Source organism: Marmota marmota, unplaced genomic scaffold, assembly GCF_001458135.2.
Source record: "Marmota marmota marmota unplaced genomic scaffold, marMar, whole genome shotgun sequence".
Taxonomy (NCBI): domain Eukaryota; kingdom Metazoa; phylum Chordata; class Mammalia; order Rodentia; family Sciuridae; genus Marmota; species Marmota marmota.
The window spans coordinates 25,615,650-25,623,292 of record NW_026000249.1 but is presented as its reverse complement, the minus strand read 5'-3'; positions in this window follow the sequence as shown (position 1 = coordinate 25,623,292).

The following is a 7,643-nucleotide window of genomic DNA, read 5'->3' as shown; positions in this document are numbered from 1 at the left end:
ATTTTCAACAACTCTGTACTTTGCCTGTTTCTTGTTTGTGTCTTGCTCAGTTATTTGTTCGGGACACCAAGGACCTGGATCCCAGCTGGACACCCCAACGATAATGGTTGGAACACACTTTGAAAGATATTACTTTGAACTTTTGGTTTTGCTTTCTCATCTTCAAGGTATTTGTCTCCTCTTGCAGTGTAGCTGTGCCACCACCAGGGGTCAGAATGATGCCATCGATAGTGCACTGAAGAACCTGCAGTTTGTGCTCTCTGTGAGGTTCAAAATGCTGGCTCTTTGCCCACTTTGGCCCCTCACCCAAGACGAATGCTCATAGATTTCCAGTTTTTCCTATAAAATCCATCCGTGCGTTAATATGGTCGAAATATGTCAAAACCGAAACTCATCACACTGAGACCACATTTCCCAGGTTTCTAAGAACCAGCTGCAATTTCTGATTTGTAGAGACTCTTCTGCAGAGAAATCACCAGAATTCTAATGCTTCCTGGTTTGTTTGCTTCTTTTGAGGCTGCTCAGCTGGGTCTCACGTGTGTTCGTTCCTCAGTGGCCCTTCCAAGGCCTCCTCTGCCCAAACTTCCAAGACCCATTCTCTTTCCCTGGTCTCTTTCCACGTGCAACATAGAGTTAGGTCAGTAATTCATGCAATAATATTTACTTCATGTTCACTGTGTGCCAAACACTATTCCACACTCTGGGGAAACAAATGAACAAAATGTTCCCTCATCAAGTTTACATTCTGGTGGAGAGAGAGAATAAAGAAATATGTCCAGATGATAATGGGTGCTCTACAGAAATAAGAAATTACACTGAAGAGGAGGACAGGGGGGACTCAAGCAGAGGATGGTGGCAGGGCTGCTATGTTAGATGGGAATGTCAGAGCAGATCTCTCCAATATAGGTACTGTTTCAGTTGCAATCTGAAGGAGGTGAGGGAGCAAGCCGCACAGGTATATGGGAAAAGAGCATCCCAGCCAGAGTGACCACAAATGTAAAGATCTTGAGATGGGACCAATATCAGTACATTTGAGGGACAGCATGGTGGTCAGGATTAGTGAAACTCAGAAAGGGAGAGAGTGATGGGAAATAGGATCAGCTAGGTAATACAGGACCTGGTCATAGATGACAATCTCTGTGAGATGATGCAGCACTGATGGTTTTGAGCAGAGAAGTGACATAGTAACCTGGCTACTGAGAGAAGTGGTTAGATTCTGGCAGTGTTTTGAAAGTAGGGTTGACAGGATTCGATGATTTTCATGTGGTATATGCATGTCAGGGAAATGTTAAAGTTTGGACCAAAAATGGAATTTCCACTTATTGAGATAGAAAAGGCTGTATGTAACACAAGCAGTGAAATAAGAAGAAAACTAGAAGAGTCCATGAGGAGTCTGAAAGCAAAGTGAAGGAAGAAAGAGGGAGTGATCAACTAGAACATACACTAATGAGGCAGATGACATCCCTTCTGGCTGTAGCTGTGGCTACAGATGCCACCGGCCTCACAGTCTCCCTGTCATCAGTAAGCTTTTCTGACACTCGCTGCATTGGGAAAGGGTCCCCACTACCCCAAATGTTAGAGGTGGCCTCAAAATGAAACAGTCCTCTTATATTGTACCCCAGTTCCCAGTTTCTTAGAGCTCCACCTAGAGGACAAACAATAGAACTACCGCCTGCACCAGGAGATAGAGGAACAAATCACTCTCAAGTGTTACATTCAAAAGGCTCCTCTCCACCACACCCTGTGCAGTTCCAGGAGGACGTTGATAAGGGGAACCCAGCTCTCTCTATTTAGAGTGGTTTTCTCCACCTGGAATGCTGCTTAAAACTGAGCATCTCTCTCAGCTCTCCACAGAGCTCTAATAAACAATATCTTTTTTAAAAAAATATTTATTTTTTAGTTCTCGGCAGACACAACATCTTTGTTGGTATGTGGTGCTGAGGATCGAACCCGGGCTGCATGCATGCCAGGTGAGCGCGCCACTGCTTGAGCCACATCCCCAGCCCTAATAAACAATATCTTAAAGCAGATTTCTCAAAATGTATTTTTAATACTTCTACAACTTCCTTTATTAACTTATGTTTTTATTTATCCATGTTGATATTAATATATGTGTTAGAGCTCATTTACTTTTTTTGGGGGGGGGGTACTGAGGATTGAACCCAGGGAGACTTAACCACTGAACCACATCCCCAGCCTTTTTCATTTTTTATTTAGCTAAATTACTTAGGGCCTCGATAAATTGCTTAGGGCTTCCCTAAATTGCAGAGGTTGGCTTTGAATTTGTAATCCTCCTTCCTCAGCTTCTCAAGCTGCTGGGATTACTGGTGTGCACCACCATGCCTGGCAAGAGCTCATTTGCTTTTTAATCAGGGCATACCATTCACTTGCAGAATACAGCATAATTTCTTTATCCATTCTCCTGTTAATGTAGAAGAGATCTTCAAGTTCTTATTATTTTAATTCTGTCCAAGTTTTAAAGTTTGGGCATGCCTATAATCCCAGCAACTCAGGAGGCTGAGGCAGGCGTATCACAAGTTCAAGGTCAGCCTCAATTTAGCAAGGCCCTAAGCAATTTAGTGAGACCCTGCTCAAAATATTTTTTTAAAAAACTGGAATATTTCAAATTTAAAACTCCATGGTTATGGGCTGGGAGTGTAACTCAATGATACGGTGCTTTCGTAGCATGTATGAGGTCCTGGCTTCAATCCCCAGCTCTGGCCATTGTATATACTGGAATTTTCAATGCAATATACTTAGCCACTATGTAATCAAGGAATTTAAAGACAGAGCAACTCATTCCAAGTAGACCATTTAACAAACCTGAACCAAAATTTAAGTAGGCATCTTCAGTTTCTTCGTCTCACAGGGCCACGGGGAAAGTAGGCAACTGAGTTTCTTTTTCTCAAAATGTATTTTTAAATGTACAAGTGGCAAGTAAAATTCGTTGATTATTTTCTCCAAAGGAAAAAAAATTCAAAAACTCATTTTCTAAAAGGCTATCTTCCTGTTCATTTCTTTGTGAGTTGGATATGAACTCAGTAAAGCAACAGGGACATTGACCCCAGCAGAACTGAATGAAGCAAGTAGTTGATAACACAGATGTCTAAGTGTGATGGTTTAGCCGTGGATGATGCAGAACTCCCAACTGGAAAACAGGATGATCAGTTATAGCTCTGCAGACCCTCAACAGCTAGATCTGGATTAACTGCCATATCAATAAAGTGTCCTAGTGGTTTTCAGCCAAAACAAACACATGCAATACCACTGGGTGATCTTTAGACAGCTTGAATTTTTCTTCTCAGCCAACACAAGGGTATCTGAGATTTGCTCTAATATCTCTTAGGAAGGACAAATGTGATTAATTCCTCATGACCTGACTTGTCTCCGTGTGACCCTGAAGAGCAATGTTTAGCTTTTCCCACAAACGTGGGTGGGTTAGTGAATTTTATTCTTACATAACTGGAAATTACATAACTTAAAAGAGAAAGCGACATTTAGCAATCAAGTGATCTAACACAATGATAAACTTAGTGATAACTTAATATTCTAAAGTTTAATTCTCTCCCTTGTTTCCCCCCCCCTTTCCCCTCACAATCATAACTCACTTGAATCAAATGTATGAAAGATGATATGTCATGAGCTTTGTAATGTTTTGAACAACCAATAAAAAAAGATGAAAAAAATATTCTAAAGTAATTTTAAGATTTATAAAGACCTTTTGAGCTTGCTTTTCTTTTTTTTTGCATAATTCAAGTTTGCTATCTTTGGAGTGGTATCCTTGGAAGGATGAAGTTTCTCAATATAATACTTTGGACTTTTTCCAAAAGACAGATAAACGCAGTCTTATCTGTTGTTAGTTTTCAGAATAAGATCCAGAAAATAAACCCAGAGTGGCCTCTGCTCATGTGCTCCCTTTCCTAGTACTTCCTTTTATCTACAAAGTGGTATATTGGGGATTTCGTTTTTTCTTATGGTTTGAAATTCATAATTCCTTGAAAATTGCTAGCACAAGTAGCAATAATTAACTGGAATACCCAATTGCTTAGAGTATTTCATTCCCCAACCACCATCACAAGATAGCAAAGACAATAGTTTTAAAAGACTCTCAGGCCATCTGGTGGATTATTATCCCTCTTATTAGAAATCTCTAGTGGTCAGATTTCCTATCCTTTGTCAGCAATTTGTGTTTTGCCCAACATCATTTATAGCTGAGAAATTCTGTCCTCTTATGATTTGGCTTCTTACAGATGCAAATTCTCTCTCTCTCTCTCTCTCTCTCTCTCTCTCTCTCTCTCACACACACACACACACACACACACACACCACTGAACAATAATTGGCCATTTCCTGAAAGACAGAAATAGTTTACAAATAAAATAAATATAGCAAGTAAATTTAAAGTGAATCACTAGAACCTTCTTTTCTCTAAGCAACATAATTATACTTCTTGATAGATTCTCCCTTATCTGGAGAGTCAAAATTAGCATGAATCAGGTTATTCAGTGTTTCTAAACTAAGATACCAAGACATTTAGTCTATGTGACCACTGTTATCCAGTGCATAGTTTGTACCTAGTATAATAACTTTGAGAATATTCTTGGTTACTTATACCTTATTTAATCTGCTAGTGGAGTATAAAGAACAGGGATGTTGCTGTCCGAACTCGGTTTTCTTATCAATAAAATTATGACAAAATGCTACCTAGAGGTGTTGCTGAGGGATTAAATGAAGTGTGTATAAAATGTCTGGAATAGTGGGAGTTTGCTATTCCTATGATTGCTCATTGTTTGAGGTAATGTCCTTTCCCTCCATGGCAACACCCACGGACTCCCTCGGGAAGCCACATCCCAGGCCTCTACGTTTCCTAGATAGTGAGGATCATACAGGGGGCTCATTTAGAACAGAACCATGAGTTCACACGTCCACAGTCGAACTTGATTGTTGGCAGCAGGTCCACCCTGGCCCCTGGAGCCCTACCTCCACTAGTTTGTTCTGCATGCCAGTGTGGCCAGCTCACAAGGCCATGGCGAACTTGCGGTTTTTCTGTTCCTGCTTGTCCGTCTGAGACATATGTATCCCACGGGAATGCCTTGACCTTTTCTGGTTTGATGGACTTATTGTTAAGGGAGGTTTCGGTACCTGACAATAATAGATGTTGAAACTAAATTTCTCCCCCCTCCCTCCTGCTTTTGGGTAGTTTTCCACTTCTGCTGCTTGGGGTATAAAAAAAGTGTGTTAGCAATAAAGGGTATTGACTCCTGGATGAAGAACCTTGGTGTCCTGTGTGTCTTTTAACCTCGCCGTCCCTCGCCGGACTCGGCTCCCTTGGCCGGATGCGGCACTTGATGACATTTAATTGTGAAGTTAGAACATGAAAGACCAGTGGAAATTGAAAAAAAGAGGTCATACTGGGGCTCCTATGTCTTCCAAATTCTGTCCACAATGGGAAGTGGCACTCCCTCATACCAATACTATGGGGATCGTTGGGACATTGACACGAAACTTAGACCTCAGTTTCCCCTCCCCAGTCTATACACTATGCAACATCTGGTATGTTATCTACTGAAACATAAGAGACTCTTCACCCTACCAGGGTGGAGAAAATCCCTGCTAGCTGTATTCACCCTTTAGTACCAATTTCAATAACACAGACACAGGGAGAGCTCATTATTTTTAATGGTTAACAACAGTTTTAATAGTTCATCCTGGGAACTATCTCCCAGCTCCTCTCTCCAAAAAAATCTATTCACATGCAATGCCTGCAAGAATTCAAATTTCATAAACACAATATTGCAAAAGCAGAATTAAGAAAAGCCTTTATAACCTTGAGATTAAAAACAATGCTTCATTATTCTCTCAGCATGTGTTACTTACTGCTAAATACTAAACACTAAAAAAAGCTGTACTGGTGAGCTGATCGCTGATGGCTGGGAACTTGGGAGAAGAATAGAGAAGGAAGTTCTTATAATGATAAGCACTTTTACATTCATTTTTCATCTCTTAACCAGAATAACACAGGGCAGATCTATTTTGCTAACTGTGTTGTTGTCAAAGGTAGAAAACTCCAGAGAAATATTCTCAGAGCAATGACTGGAGCTGGTTTTACTTCTGACATCTAGGTTAGAAAGAACCAGTATGAGCAGTGTCCTTAAAACTGAGGTTTCTCTTCCTGCTCACACTTTGGTTTGAAAGCACTGCAATTATGCACGCAGTACCAGAGCCATAGTAATAGTACAATAAATGTGTTGAATGAATGAACTTATACCTAGGCTGCTGGATCGAACTTTCTTCCAGTGGAAACCTTCTGTACACTTCTTAGAGGCAACATTCACACATCCAGGAAGGCCTTATTTATCACAACTGGCCCTCAGTGCCCTGAAATCCTGGGGGAGCAAAGGAACAGTAGCATTACAACAAACAACTTTCTTACTTAGTTCATTCCAGTCTCCTGAATATGCCCACTTGGCATCAAAATTTGTGACCAGAGTTTAAAAGATTCAATATCATATGTAATCAACATAAGATAAATCTATGTATGCCTCCTTCATTATATTCATTATATGCAAAATTAAGAAATCTGGGGTAGTTGGCTATGGTGGTGCAGGCCTGTAATTCCAGGGACTTGGGAGGCTGAGGAAGGAGGATCTCAAGTTTGAGGCCAGCCTCAGCAACTTAGCAAAACCGTGTCTCAAAATAAAAAATAAGAAGAACTGGGAATGTAGCTCGGTGATAGAGCACCCCTGGGTTCAATCCCCAGTACCAAAAGAAAGAAAAGAAATCTGGTGTAAGAAGTGACCAATGTGAAATCAGCTGCCCCTTCTGTTTTTTGTTTTGTTCTTGTTGTTGTTGTTGTTTTATTTTTCTCATTCACCTGTTCTGTTCCTCACCCTTAAGGAATTCTTTTTTTCCCCTCCCCCTGCTTTCTTCTCTTTCTTCCTCATTACCAAAGCTATATAGTTCTAAATATCTGCAGCCCCAGGAAGTGGGGTAAATAAAACAGTTTTTAGTTCCCAGAAATGGGAGCAGTTCTTTAAAAAGGCTCTGGTCTTACTAACAGTGATTTAGATCCTCTTTCTTGAACTCATGGATATCCAGAACATTCTATTGGGTGCGAATTCAATATCTACACAGTTAACTGGGGATTTTAGTTTGTAGGATGTACATTTTAGGAAGAGGAAAAGAAAGAAGAAGAGGAGGAGGAGGACGGGGAGAAGGAGGGGGAGGAGGAGATGATGATGATACAATAAAAATAAAGCATTAGTCACACACATAAGATCCATTGGTGTGTGCATGTGTGTGTGTGTGTGTGTAAAAATAGAACAAGGGGTGGGCTGTATTTAAGATGCATATTATCAAATACATATTTGTCACAAATTTCAAGTTTGAAATTCACGAAGGTTGACTGGAGGAGAATATTTCTATCAGTAAATCTTCTTTCATAGGATAGGAACCTAGAGAAGCCAGGTTGAGTTAAGGCAAGAGATCAGTTCTCTGCCTCCATTTCTCATTCCTTGCTTCAAGTAGTAGCCTAAGGAACTCTCCAGGCCATTTACTGGTTAGTATCGTTAGTCTGTTCTCTACCCTCAGGAGAACCAGCATCCTTTGCTCCCTAAGAGTAACAGAAGTTATTTCCTTAGGGA